Raw genomic sequence first — 14,740 nt, 5'->3', positions numbered from 1 at the left:
TTGTCAAGATAGATAGGATAATCAGATACTTTCTCCTAAGACACCCTCTTCATGTGCTAAATACACATGGACTGGACATTGCACATGTAGATTTTACCTAACAGTTTTCATAATTTCATAACTATTATTGTATTGACAGAAAAGGAGCTTTTTATTGGACTTAAAGGGGGAAATGTTGGTATAATGTTCTTTTAAAATGTATACACTTTACCCTTGTTCCTTCAAATACTGATTTCTCTCCCTTATCCTCTGGTTTCAATCCAGATATTGCATTGTGATACTCATTCTAAGCATCCTGTCTCAACTCTTGTGTAAACAGGCCAAAATAAAGCAAATAGACACAATGCTGAGCTGGGAGGAGCCAGAGGACAGGGAAGAGGGGAGGAGCTAGAGGGCAGGAAATGAGTAGGAGGAGAGAGGGGTGAGGGGAGAGCTAGGAGAGCAGAGCTGGAAGAGAGATCTTGGAACTACTTGGAGATGGACTGGACATAATATATCAGTAAAAGCAAGGATAATGTGAAAAATCTAAATGTTAGGAAACTGTGAGGGCTTGGAGGTCTAGGAGGGAGTTAACTATTGCCCAGCATTGTGTTCTAGGTTAATTAAATAAATCCCAGTGTTTGTGTAGTGATTTGGTTAGGCAGCTATTTAGGACTAACAGCAAGCATTACTAGAAGATAAATCCATACTAAATATTAATAGCACATACAACAGTTAGCAATTATTTCTTTGAAGCTTAGATCCTGGTGAATATTAGTCAGTTTTCCATTATTTTTTACAAGTTTCTTGTATTGATCAATTTAAAGAGAAGAATGGTTTGTTTGGGCTAATAGCTGCCTGGCCTATTGTTTTGTGCCTGTTGCAGTATATCAGGGCAGAACCTGAGTCAGAAAGTATGTTTACCTAACATAGACTGGAAAACAAACAAACCAACAAAAAGAGGTCAGAATTCTAACTTCTTAAAAGGCATATTTCTAGTGGTCTATTTTCCTTCTATCAGGCTCTGTGACCCACAAGATACACACTTTGAATATGTGGGATTTTGATGCACATTCAAATTCAAAATATGGAAGTGAGGAATTAAAACAATAAGGAAATTGTGGCCCATAATCTTTGCGTAAAAGTAGAAAAATTGTTCTTTTTCTATCAAAATCACTATATCTAAAAGTAGATCTTGTAAAACCTGTCTTGGCAGTAGATTGCATATAAAGTTGGAAACTATCGTCTATTTACATGACAATATATGGAAAATAGCAAAAGAAGTTTCTTGTTTTATAGAATTACAATTAGTATACAAGCTTATCGTTTAAAATGAAAATGTTTGAGCTGTACATTATTAGCCTATGGATCTTCACATGAGAATGTAGAAAACTGTTATAAATTGGAGTGAATTAGCCATTAAGTTATATAGACGAGGCTCATGAAGTGATACTAGGAGATGATTGAGGGAGAATAGTCCACGCCAGAAAAATGTCAAACATTCTACCTAGGTAAATGTTAATTAAAGTTCACACCAATTATTATACTGCATATTGATTTATGAATTTGTTTGGTACTGAATAAGTTATTGAAATCTAAGCATTATGACAGGTATTGGGGAATGTAACAGTGATAAAAAAGAATGTAATCTATTTTTCATAAAAGTCCCACTTCAGTTATTTCTGAATTTTTTGGTAGTTTGTGAATATTTTGATGATAAACTCAATTTCCTCTCACTCTTTTTTTATATTAATTACAGTTTATTCACTTTGTATCCCAGCTGTAGCCCCCTCCCCCACTCCCTTCCAATCCCACCCTCACTCCTTCATCTTTTCCCATGCTTCTTTCCAAGTCCACTGATAGGGGAGGTTCTCCTCCCCTTCCATCTGACCCTAGGCTATCAGGTCTCATCAGGACTAGCTGCATTGTCTTCCTCTGTGGCCTGGTAAGGATGCTCCCGCATCAAGGAGAAGTGGGCAAAGAGCCAGCCACTGAGTTCATGTCAGAGACAGACCCTATTCCCATTACTAGGGAACCAATTTGGATAATAAAGGAAGCTCAGTGGTATTAAGTGTCAAAGTGCTGAGATAAAACTGCTTCCTACCTTCATTCTCATATCAAATTAGTACATATAATATAGACAGCAGGCAGTGAATGAGTTTTCCAGAGAAGTCTTTAACTACAGAGCACATCCTTGTGGTCCAGCTCCCTCATTTCTCTACTGCTCAGAACACAGGTCTGATGGATAAAGCTGAAGAGCAGACATTCAGAAATCATGAGCTCTCTTGGAGTTCAAAGCTACATTCTGAAATTCTGAAGCAGAAACAAGAAAGGAGTTTGTCTGGTAACATCTCAGAGTGATTTAATAAACTTAAGAAACTTTGTCTGTCAGTCTCTTCTGCATAAAAAATAAAACCACTTGTGCATCTTACTGGATATCATTATTTGTAATTTCATAAGGTTTTTAATAATCATTACAGGTATTTATTACAGGAGGAAGCTATATAAATTCTAGCACAAATGTAAATTTATAGACATATATTATGTTCAAATATATACTTGCTTCTCTTCAACTAAATCATCCACATAGCCCTACTATTCCAACTTCACAAAGATCTCTATTGAAGGAATATTTTGGGGTATTTTAAAGTATTATACCTAAAACTCTATTGCTGACGAGAACACCTACATATCTCATAAAACACAGTAAAGCTAGTCCCTACTAGGAGGCTTCACCACTACTGAATAACAATCATAGTGCTCATATTCTGCACTCAACCAGAGAAAGTAATTAACACAGTTACAGACCTTGTGACCCTCCTGTGAGATGTGCTGGAGCAAGAGTGGCATAAATTTTATGGGAATAAACAACTGATCTTTGATCACATTTATTTTCACTCCTTGAGAGAGTACCCATACCTGATACTGCTAGAATGGCCAAGAATCTGAGACTGAATAGGCCATGGGCCTAGAAGAAAACCAAATCTTATTGCTCTTTTGAAGGAACACAGCAATGCTCATAATAACATTCTACTATCATAATATATCACTGTCTTTCTCAGCTATCACCAAAGAGGCTTCTTGCAGTAGATGGGAGCTGACACAGACTCACAACTGAACAGTGTGCAGAGAATGATTTGTAGGATTCAGTCCTAAATGTGATGCCTTCACTGAAAAGCTCCCCTCAGAACTCAGGGAGGTATGCTGAAAAAAAAAAAGACAGAACTATGATAAGGGCTAGAGGAGACAGATGACACCAAGAAGCAGTGTCTTCCAGATACAACAGAGCTGATGCACACATGAATTCACAGAGATTGTGGCAGCATGCATAGGAGCTGTACAAGTTCAAGTCAGATAGGATCCCAGTAATGGAAGGGTGAAGCAGACACAGACTGCCACTTATAATCAAGAAATTGACTGCAAATTAAATTCTGCTTGCAAAGGAAAAATAATTTATGTTATACACAAATTTCACTGATCTATTAAGCACACTTCGGTGTAGGCCATGTGCTTAGAAGTGTACACGTAACACAAAACAAAGTCATTGCTGTTTTTCTAGGCTTTAGGTCTCGTATTTTGTTTTCAGGATTTTTTTATTAGTCTTTTGCTTGTATATTATGGTTTCTAATTTAATGTTTTTGTGTGTGTGTGTGTGTGTGTGTGTGTGTGTGTGTGTGTGTGTTGATTCTGTTTGTTTTAAAAGAGAGAAAGAAAGAGTTTAGAATTAGTTGAATGGGGAGGTAGAGATTATCTCAGAGGATTCAGATCTGAAGAAGCATGTCTCTCTCCCATGACCTCTCCCTCTGCTCCTCCTGTAGTTCCTGCTCTTGCATCTCTTAATAATGAACTGCAATTGAGACATATAAGCCAAATAAACCTTTCTCTCCAAGTTGCTTTTGAGGTGGTTTGGATGAGATATTGTCTCTATAGACTCATACATTGAATGTTTGGTTTCCACTTGGAGAAGCTGCAGCCTTGCTGGATGAAATGTGTCACTGGGAGTGATTTCAAAAGTCCACATCACCTTTCTTTTTCTTTTTGGTAGGGACAGCATCACTATGTAGTTCTGGGCATCCTGGAACTCACTATGTAGACAAGGCTAACCTCTCAAGCGCTAGGATTAAAGGTATGTGCCACCTCTCCCAGCTGCTTATACTATTTTGGTTAGCTTTCTGTCTGTCTGTCTCTGTCTCTTCTTTCTTTCTCTGCCGAATGGTTATTCTTTTTTAGCTACTGCCTCAGCAACCATGCCTGTCTGCCTGTTGCCATGCTCTCTGCCATTATTATCATGGACTCACCCTCTGAAACTGAAAGCAAGCCCCCAAATTCAGTGGTTTTTTTTTTTTTTTAAACAGCTGTCTTGGTTATGAGATCTCTTCACAGTAATAGAAAAGTAACTAGGAGAATGTTTATTACATTTTTAAAAAGCAAACTAGGATTAGGAGTAGTGAGTAGTGTTTCCTTCAGTCAATATATAGAAGTGATGGAGTCTCATAATAACCTTTTGACATATTGAGATGTTGAAAAGCATGCCCCTATTTAAGCTTGTGAAATCACAATCTTCTTGAAAGCACTTGGACTTCCAGCTGAAAGACTGTCGGGGGATAAAGGGCCATAGGACCCTTCTGTATTGACATTTTACTATAATATATGTAAGTGAATAAACAAGAGACAGAGACAGAAGAAAGAAATAATACTTGCATGAAGATCATTAATTTGTAAACAATGTAAGAAAGCTGAATTCCAAATTTTAAATTGTTGAATGTTTGTCTTTATCTTACCTCAGACTTTCACTATTTCCTCTGGCAACTGACAATTTTAATTATAGCAAGAAAACAAAAAAAGTCCCAAATTAAAAAATTTATTATACTTGTTAGGTAAAATTTAAAGTATTCTCTTAGAGTATGATGTTAGCTATATCTTATTTGAATTATCAGGAACCATCACAAATGTAGACATCCAGAAAAAGAAATGCATATCAGAAAATTGACAGCTTTGTGATTGTCTTGGAAGGTAGGAGTAAGATATATATACCTATTTACAATGCCAGAAAAAGGAATGAAGTTTCCCAAATGTAGAGACTCTGTGATTAAATATGTTGTCAATAGATTCTGACAGTAGGCAAGGATGACAGCTTGGGTATCTCATGTAAAGACATTATTGTGCCAGACAGATACACATTCGTCTTCCAATTTCCCCATCAGGTTTGATGAGTTTGCCCAGCTTTTCCATAATCAGCAAGATGAGGATTATAAAAGTATTTATTGTTACTTTAACTTGGAACATCTACATAGACTATACCTGATCTCATAATGAAAAATGAGTCATTGCATAATTCAGGCAGACATTGAAACAAGTCTGAAAGGTGAAGATGTTAGTTTTGCACTATGTCAAATTCTTAGTTTTGTTTTGTATGACAGAGCTTAAATATTCTTTGTAATATTAGAAATTAACAACCCAAAATTGAACTAATGGATGCAGTAACTTCACAGAGATTATGTGAAAACACTCAAACTTTTATTCCTTGCTCCCACTACATATATCTGTAGGGGGAACCTCTCCAAATGAAGCATTTTTTAACATGATCATGTGAGATTAGGTTTGAACCTCTTGAGTGAGGCTGGCAGGTTCACCAGGGAGAACAGTGTAACAGCTATAACCAGTGGTTGTCAGTCAGTTCCTGTGTCTTAAAATGACTCAGTATCTGTGGGACTCTAATATGCACTTATCATTGTTCTTCATTTCTCAAGGCAAAGAAACAAGATCAATAATATCTGGGACAAGTAAGGCTAAATGTAGAATTAATTCAGACTCATTGTGTTCCCATGGTATTTCCACATTCTTCTCCCAGTATTACAAAAGGGTCTGTCTCTTCCATTAGTTAAGAAAAATGACCACACATACAAAACAGTTCATTAAAATGAAGAAATAGCTACCTCTTAAGGAATTCAAGCAAAATTGACTTTCTTAAGGTGTCTTGGGATCTCTATCATTTGTAAGAATAATATGAATCTGGGATTATATCTTATACTAATCCTGAGATTAATAATTGGAAATAAGATTTTATTATGAAATCCAACTTATAAGAAAGGAGTTGGGAGAGGAACATGTATTATGCATTAACTTATTATATTAAAAATTGTTAATGACATTAAGGATAGATGCATAGTGATAAGACCCTGACCATTCACTTATGAGCAAGGAATTTAGCCAGTTAGGGCTGCGGATTGGCCTAAACTATGATTGCTATTCTATACCTTACTAGACTTGTGCACTTTTTAGTTGATAAAAATGCTAACCTCATCTTTTTCAAGCTTTCAAAAGAGACACAATTTCTACAAAACATTATGACAAAAGGAACTCCTGTTACACCATGGAAGTTGAAACAAAGGTGTCAATTCTTTACTACCTTTACTCAAAATAGTAGGAGAAATTTCATCAATTCATATAGAGAAAAAAAATGCCAAAACAAATAGTTACAGTTAATCTTTGTCTGTCTTCAGTTATCTGCTCTAAACTGCATCTTGTAAAACAGAATGCTATGATCATTAATTCTGACACATTCCTTAGGTAAGTGTTTTAGGACCATATCTTTTTCAAGTAGATCTACACAGGTAGATCTACATAGATAACTTAGTAGTTACCCTTCCTAAGCTTAACCTTGAAAACATAAACAAGAGACTAGGTAAAGTTCAATCTTGTAACCAACTGTAGCCATTAGCATAACTTTAAATATATTTCTGAGCTAAAAGCAAAACTTTTAATCATATAGTTCATAGAGGGGCTGACAAATCATTCTGATTGTTCCATGTAATATTATTAAGGCTGAACAGCAAAATTTAAAGGACAAAAGTTTTACTTAGCATTAGACAAAAAAAACAAACATAGCTGGCAGTCCTCAACAAAGATGATGGTAAAACCATGGCTCCATTCTCTTTATTTCTGAACCAACATGGTGGCCAGCCATGGTGGTAGCAGGCAATTTAAAAACAGCCTCGAGGTGTCTCTGCTGGTGTTGCTGTTTTGCATGGTATAGCACCGTGGAGCATTCATAGTTTTCTGTAACTAAGTACTAACATTGTGATCAATAAGTTTTAGAATCAACTATATAACAGAATAGTATAGAACAATTTTAAAACTGTGCTTGGATTATTCTGGCCATACAAAAACCTATAGGCCATAAAGAAACAGCATTGATTCTTTGTTTAGGAACTGGCAGCCAGGTATATATTTCATATAAAGGTTAACAATGATTTGAACTGATTGTCAGTATAACACCGGGCTAACATGGAGCTATTGTCTTTTTCCCCCTTTAAACAGCATAAGCAAACATTTTGCATTGAAGAATCACCAGCCTTTAAAAAGAAGAAAACAACCAGAATTAATCTACTATTGTCAAAATGTTAACATACTTTACAGTTCTTTTTCAAATCATATTTGCAAGTATGAGAAACCAAAGCAAATACAGTTCATATGCCCTCTGGCTTTCTGTACATACTCTGACCTTCTATAGCCTTCTAAAAGCCTACAGGTGAGGCTTTTCCTAACTCTGTTTCTCTGGTTTAACCAGACATTTTTATTATAAACAAGTTATTTTTTTTCTTTTTTTTATTATCCCAGTCTCTTGCCTTCTTTCTTGTTTCTCAGACAGTATAAAAAAATTCCATCAAAAATCCTTCTCATTATTTTTTATTAACTTATTCTATGGGTCTTTATCATCTTGCCATTATACACTTTAAAAACTCCAGTTTTCTTAATTGGTTCAAACAATATGGCTTGGTTTCATTTGGTAAAATTAAAAAAAATAAATACCAAGGTCTTTTGACCTCCTCTAAAGAGTTGAGAAACTGTTACAAGTTCTTTGTTGGACTGTCCAAGGTTATTATTTTAAAATACCAGATGAACTTTAAAATGTTTCATAGCGTTAAATATTTAAAAAAAACTGTTTTTGTAATTTTAAAATAAAGTGCCTTTTTAAGAGTGAAGTCATAGAGCATACCACAATTTTTAGAAGTCAAAACCAAATGTATCAGTATAAACAATTTGGTCTCTCTAAAACCAATACCAAGTGTATTATTTTGATGTTATAAACTTTGGCTGTCAGCAAGAAAAGTGCTTGTATACAAACACATAGAAGTGTAGCTTTAATACATCATATAGAGACAGAGTTTCAAACCTTTTTTATAAACCTGGTTTTTAAGACATGACAGAAATTATGTAAAATTTTATCCCAATTTATATTAACTTTGGAGACTTGTTTTTTAGTGGCTAATGCTATTTGTTGTTCAGAATGGCTCCAACCCTAAGTTACAAGTTTAAGTTAACTTTCTGTTACAGATGTTATAGATTTTTAACATACCCAATAACCAATAATCTATAACAAAGACATACAAAACATTGTAAACTTATATATTCAAAACAGACAGACTTTTTTTTTTTTTACTTTTTTTAGCTATAATTTCAAGGGATGAACATCTTGCTACCTGTTGAATCCAATTCTACGACTATACAGGCTTGTAGCTTTCTTACCTAAGAAGCTGCTATTGCCCCTTTAAGAGATGCCTGCCTGCACAGAAGCCTTTCCGTTAGCCGGGCTGCATTCCCAAGCAACCTTACTCTGGGAAGACCTGTCCCAGACCAGAGACCAGAGAAGTGACAGAGCTCTGCCAAACCAGAGCCTCCCAGAAATGGGCAAGAGTTAAGTCTAGGGAGAAAGAAGCAGTCTGTCCCATGTTATACATCCTCCAAGTCTCGTCCAAATGAATGAAAACAGTCACCATAGACAGACAGAAGCCAAACAAAAGATTCCACCAGTCGAGAGGGTAAGGACCCAAAACCAGTATGTTGGCAGCACTTCCTGTCTCCGTGGGAGCAACCCACTTTCTTCTAGGCTTAGAAAACACACTTAGGACCTAGTGTCTTGCTCATGAGGTTTTCGGTCCTCACCTGTTAAAAAGACAGTGGTACACAGCCCTCCATCCCTTCTGGGACCTGGGACATCTCCCAGATCCTCTTTACTGCGGCCTTCCAGTTGGTCAAACAGAGTCCTACTGAAAACAGCCTCTCCTTGGCCACCTTGCCAATGCTGTAAGAGCTCAGACCCAGAATGAGAGAACAGAGACACAGAGAACAGAGCACAACAAAGGCACAGAACTTAGTCAAGACAAAAATGCTTACCTGGAGTTCTGATCCTCCAGCTCGGGAATCCAAGAGGTCTTGGGGCTTCTGGCCAATGCACCAAATGTTATGAACAATTCATGAGACCCCCCCCCCAAGAGTCTGTTGCAAAGCACATGATGATCTTTACTTGCAGCTTGAGCTGGACTCTTACAGACACCAAGACATTGGTACTCAGCAGAGAGCACTGAGCTCTAGATTGTAGATGATTTATAGGTCTCAGTCCCTCCCAGTGTGTCCAAGGCAGGGGATTCTAGCTTGGCAAGCTTCTATTGGTAAATACAGGAAAAGGGTGTTCTATATTTCAAAACTGCCTGCTATAAGAAAGTGCCAGGATCATGAATGGTTCAGCTTTGTTCTCTTTTGAGTCAAGGGGGGCGAGAGAGGAGGAGAAATGGCAGCCTTGGGCTTCATTACTGTCCTGTGCTGGCTTTGGGTTTCAGTCCTGTCTTAGACTGAGAAACTGCTGCTAGGGGAGAATGGGAGACTAGCTCAGTCTGTGCTATCTCTAGGAGTAAGATAATCCAGGCCCATTTCCTAGCAATAGTACCTTTAATGAGTAGCAAGGTCAACTCTTCCCTTCAGTTGGCAGGGTCTGCCTAGAAGCAGCAAGGTCAACTGCTCTGATATGTTTTAAACCATTTAGCTCAGTGACCCAAAAAACTAGTTCTTTGGTCTCTCAGTATATGTTGTCCCTGTTCTTTCTTTCTTTATTGTTGTTATTTATAGTGCATTTTATTATGCTGATTCACAATTGCCGATTCTTCTCTGTTTGCTCTTGTTTCTTTGTGATTTTTTTAATTTTATTTAATTAATTATACTTTATTCACTTTGTGTCCCCCCCAAAAGCCCTTCCCTTCTCCCTTCCCTGTCTTACCACTCCTAGGCATATATCCAAAAGAGGCTCAAGTACACAGTAAGGATATTTGCTCAACCGTGTTTGTAGCAGCTTTATTTGTAATAGCCAGAAGCTGGAAACATCCCAGATGCCCCTCAACTGAAGAATGGATGCAGAAATTGTGGTACATCTACACATCTACTCAACAATGAAAAATAAGGAAATCATGAAATTTGCAGGTAAATGGTGGGACCTGGAAAGGATCATCCTGAGTGAGCTGTCCCAGAAGCAGAAAGACACACACGGTATATACTCACTCATATAGACATATAACATAGGATAAACCTACTAAAATCTGTACATCTAAAGAAACTAATCAAGAGAGAGGACCCTGATGAAAACTCTCATTCCCCATCCAGAAAGGCAAAGAGGATGGACATCAGAAGAAGAAAACAGGAAACAAGTTTGGAACCTGCCACAGAGGGCCTCTGAAAGGCTCTGCCCTGCAGATTTGTTCCTGTTCTTTTCCCTGGGTTTTCCATCTCCAGGATTCCCTCAGGTTTTGTTTTCTTTCTTGCTTCTACTTTCATTTCCAGGTTTTGAACAGCTTTATTCATTTCCTTTACCTGTTTGGTTGTATTTTCCTGTATTTCTTTAAGGGACTTATTCTTTTTTTTCTTGAAAGGCTTCTATCATCTTTATAAGATTAGAATTAAGGCAGGGATCTGAGGTGTAAGGGTCTCATATGTTTGTCCTGGGTGGCAGTAGGCTTAGGGATGCGGAACTGAGCTGTCAGCTGGGAATGAGAGAATGGGGTTGGGCTCACTGCTGTTGGGTTTGCCAGGAGGACAGAGCAGGCTGGGAATTGTGGAATTGTGGGCAGAAGGTCTTACATGGTGGTCCCTGGTGGCCAAAGACCTCTTGAAATGCAGGTAGGTTTGTGATCTAATTGATTAAGCATGTAGGAGACATGCTCAACACTGCTGGGCTTTTCCAAAACAACCTAAATTAGTGTCGGGGTGACAATTGACGGTGATTTAGGAAACTGTATATGTTGGTGATGAGTGTAAAGAAGAGTCATCAAAAGGCAAGAAAAAGTTTCAAGACAGTAAATGTCTTCATCGTCTAGACAATGTTTTCACAGACAAAATTTCAAAATTTGTATCACAAACTTGTTGTATGTTGTTTTGTAACAGTTTCCTCTGAAATTGAAACAGCCCATCCTTCAGGGAATTCCTTAAACAGGAAAGTAAACAACTCAAAATAGATTCAAGAAGTTACTAAAACTGACAAGATTCTCTAGGCCTTTCTCTCCCCCGGAGTAAACCATAAAAGCTGAGAGTCTCTCTCAGACAAAGCGAACCTGAGCTGCCAAAACTCAGACAAGGAAATCAGCAAAGATTCTTGAAGGTATAAAGTCCTCCCTCTTTCTTCAGAGAAGATGCTAAGAATGGAGCAGCTGTGTGGAAGATCCGAGAGCCACCCAAGATTCTGGAAGACATTTCAACTTAGGCACCTGGAAAAGATTCTTCTAACCTTGTAGATCTGCCTGCAGGCTGTTCAGTGTGCTCAGATTCCCAGTTCTGTGAGCTGTAACCCATGTTGTGACAGGATTTGGTGCTATGCAGTCTTTGAGTAATTTCTGCTACTGTAAGTAATCCATTACCCATATTCACGTAAGTACCCCCAACAAAACTCATTGGTTCACCAAGTTGGATTTTTATGCTATTTGAACTTTGGTCTGTTGTGGACTGACTATTGGGAGTGACTAGGTGTATGTATTGAGACCTCCCCAGGAAAGGTTTTGGCATACAGAGTATGCACACATTATTTTCTGTACTAAATTTGTTCTAGAATTATTTTTAGTACAATAACTAAAGAACTTGTTTGTATCTTTTTAAACAAAAAAAGATCGAGTCAGAAGAATAAATGCAAACCACACCAGTCAGAAGAATGGGTGAGTAACCCACCTGCCAGCAGAACTATCCCACTCTCTAGACTAAGTTTCCAAAACTCATACAACACCCATCACTCTCCACATCCTTCACATACATCCTACCACCTCACTACCTGCCCCACTGCTGGACCCTTAACCCACAACTCTGGTGGACTTCCTCTGATCAAGGTATAGACCACACCAGTAAGAAGTACAGACTTCTGCTTCTCAGCAGGTACAGACCACACCAGTTAGAAGAACAGAGACCTCCTGCCACACCAGAGGCCAAGTTAGCTGCCAGAAGTACAGCCTCCTACTTGGACAGAGAGTACCTACTGGATCAAAGCTCACACAGGCCACCAGAAGTCCAGATCATTAAGACTGGAAGATGAAAAAGGAAACAGAAACCAAGGAATAAAATGCCCATCTGACAAAGATAAACTTAGAAATCATCACCTAGACTTATAATCATCCCAAATGCATATCTCTAAACATGAGTGTAAGAACACAGTCAACAGCAGCCAATGCAATATGGCAACATCAGAGCCCAGCTATCCTTTGTCAGCAAGACCTGAATATTCTCATGCAGCTGAAGCACAAGAAAAGACATTAAAACCAACTTTATGTAGATGACAGAAGTCTTTAAAGATAAAAAAAATTTAAGAATAACTTAAAGAAACTGTGGAAAAGACAAAAAAAGGAGGAAATCAATAAATCCCTTAAAGAACACACAAGAAAAAAACAAACAGATGAAGGAAACTGTTAAAGATTTGAAAATAAAAATATAAGTAATAAAGAAAGCAAAAACTGAGGAAATAGTAGAAATGGAAAATCTTGGTAAGCAAACAGGAAGTACAGATACAAGTATCACCAATAGAATACAAGAGATGGAAGAGAGAATCTCAGGGGATGAAATTCATTCTCCTACCAATTTCTCCTCTCCAACTCCTTCCACTCGCTTCCTTCTCCTCCTCTCCAGAGCAGGATATCCCATCCTACTCTCTCCATGGCTCAGCATTGGCTGGTTGTTTTATTGAAATTACAGAGAACATGTGGTGGCATGTTCACACAAACTTTAAACAGGTGATGTTTAGAATAAACATCACAATGCAATGTCCAGATTGAAACCAGATAGTGGGGTAGAGAAATCAGCATTGAATGAACAAGGGTAAATTGTATACATTCCACAAGAACATTGACAACAGTCGATAGAACAAAATGATAGTCCCAAATATGGGAAAAGATTTTCACCAAATCCACATCTGACAGAGGGTTAATATCCAAAATATACAAAGAACTCAAGAAACTAGACATCAAGAAACTAAATAATCCAATTAAATAATGGGGTACAGATCTAAACAGAGGAATTTTTTTCTTTAAATTTTTTTTTCTTCACAATTTATTCATTGTATATCTCAACTAAAATTCACTACCTCAACTCCCTCAGTCTCACCCTCCTCCCTCTTCCCCTCATTCCCTTCCCCTAGTCCACTGAAAGGGGGAGTTCTCCACTATTGCCATCTACCCATAGCTTTCTAAGTCTCATCAGGACTGCTTGCATCCACTTCCTCTGTGGTCTGGCAAAGCTGCATCATCAAGGGAGAGTGATCAGAGAACAGTCAACTTAGTCCATGATCACTGCTACTCTGAGTGCAAACTTGAGTTGACAGAGGGAATTTTTAACAGAGGAATCTCAAATGGCCAAGAAACACTTAAAGAAATCTTCAACATCATTAGCCTTCAGAGAGATGCAAATTAAAGACTATGAGATTCTATCTTTTTTTTTGTTTGTTTTGTTTTTTCCCAGATCATATATTTTTTTAACTTTTATTAATTACACTTTATTCATTTTGTATCCATCCCATAAGCCCTTCCCTCCTCCCCTCCCAGCTCAAACACACGCTACCCCGCATTTGCCCTTCTGCGCCTGCGAACTTTCCTTCTACAGGTATAGCTCTCCTCCCATTTCTGCATGCATGCCCCTCCCCAAGTCCACTGATAGGGGAGGTCCTCCTCTCCTACTTTCTTTTTTTTTCCATAATTTTATTTTTCTCATTAGTTACATTTTGTTAATTCTGTATCCCAGCTGTATCCCTCATTCCCTCCCCAATCCCACCCTCCCTCCCTCATCTCCTCCCTGCCCCTTTCCAAGTCCACTAATAGGGGAGGACCTCCTCCCCTTTCATATGACTTGCTTTTGTCAGGTATTTTCCGGACTGGCTGCAAAGTCCTCCTCTGTGGCCTAACAGTACTGCTCCTCCCTTGGGAGGTGGGGAGGTCAAAGAGCCAGTCATTGGGTTCATGTTAGAAATAGTCCTTGTTCCCCTTACTATGGGAAACCAATTGATTACTGAGCTATCACGGGTCACATCAGATCCCAAGCCTGCAAGTGGCAGCACTGACTACACAGGGCTGCCCAGACAGTGACTGTATGGGCCATCCAAACCCTCAGTGGCAGAAAAACAGCTGAATAGACACTAAAGACCAGCAGACCGGTAAAATCAATACACGCACACATTCTTCAACAGCGCTTGCGATCCCTTAGTGCCTGCAACAACTTCAGTGCCTGCAAAGCACCCCTCTCACACACTGAAGGCCTCTTCATTCACCAACACCCTGTCCCTTAGGACACACCCACAAGCACAAGCTCAAACACACGCTACCCCGCATTTGCCCTTCTGCGCCTGCGAACTTTCCTTCTACAGGTATAGCTGAATAACCAACGCACACACTGAAACCACTAGACCTCACTAGACCTTCATTTTCCTGAAGAATTCTCCAGATACCAGAGAAAAACCAGTCTGACCTGC

General features: G+C 38.4%; 1 long non-coding RNA gene across 1 annotated transcript in view; it reads left to right on the top strand.

The window, feature by feature from the left end:
• The window catches only part of LOC132654210 (uncharacterized), a 36,020-nt gene extending 22,039 nt beyond the window's left edge, over positions 1-13,981 (top strand). Inside the window, exons 2-3 of the long non-coding RNA XR_009591856.1 lie at positions 4,025-4,105; positions 10,006-13,981. This is a non-coding gene — a long non-coding RNA (uncharacterized LOC132654210). The remainder of the gene's footprint in view (positions 1-4,024; positions 4,106-10,005) is intronic.
• The last annotated feature ends 759 nt before the right edge of the window (positions 13,982-14,740 follow it).

Source organism: Meriones unguiculatus, chromosome 5 (assembly GCF_030254825.1).
Source record: "Meriones unguiculatus strain TT.TT164.6M chromosome 5, Bangor_MerUng_6.1, whole genome shotgun sequence".
NCBI lineage: Eukaryota > Metazoa > Chordata > Mammalia > Rodentia > Muridae > Meriones > Meriones unguiculatus.
Note: the sequence above shows the minus strand (reverse complement) of the source record. Positions and strands in the feature narration are given on the sequence as shown.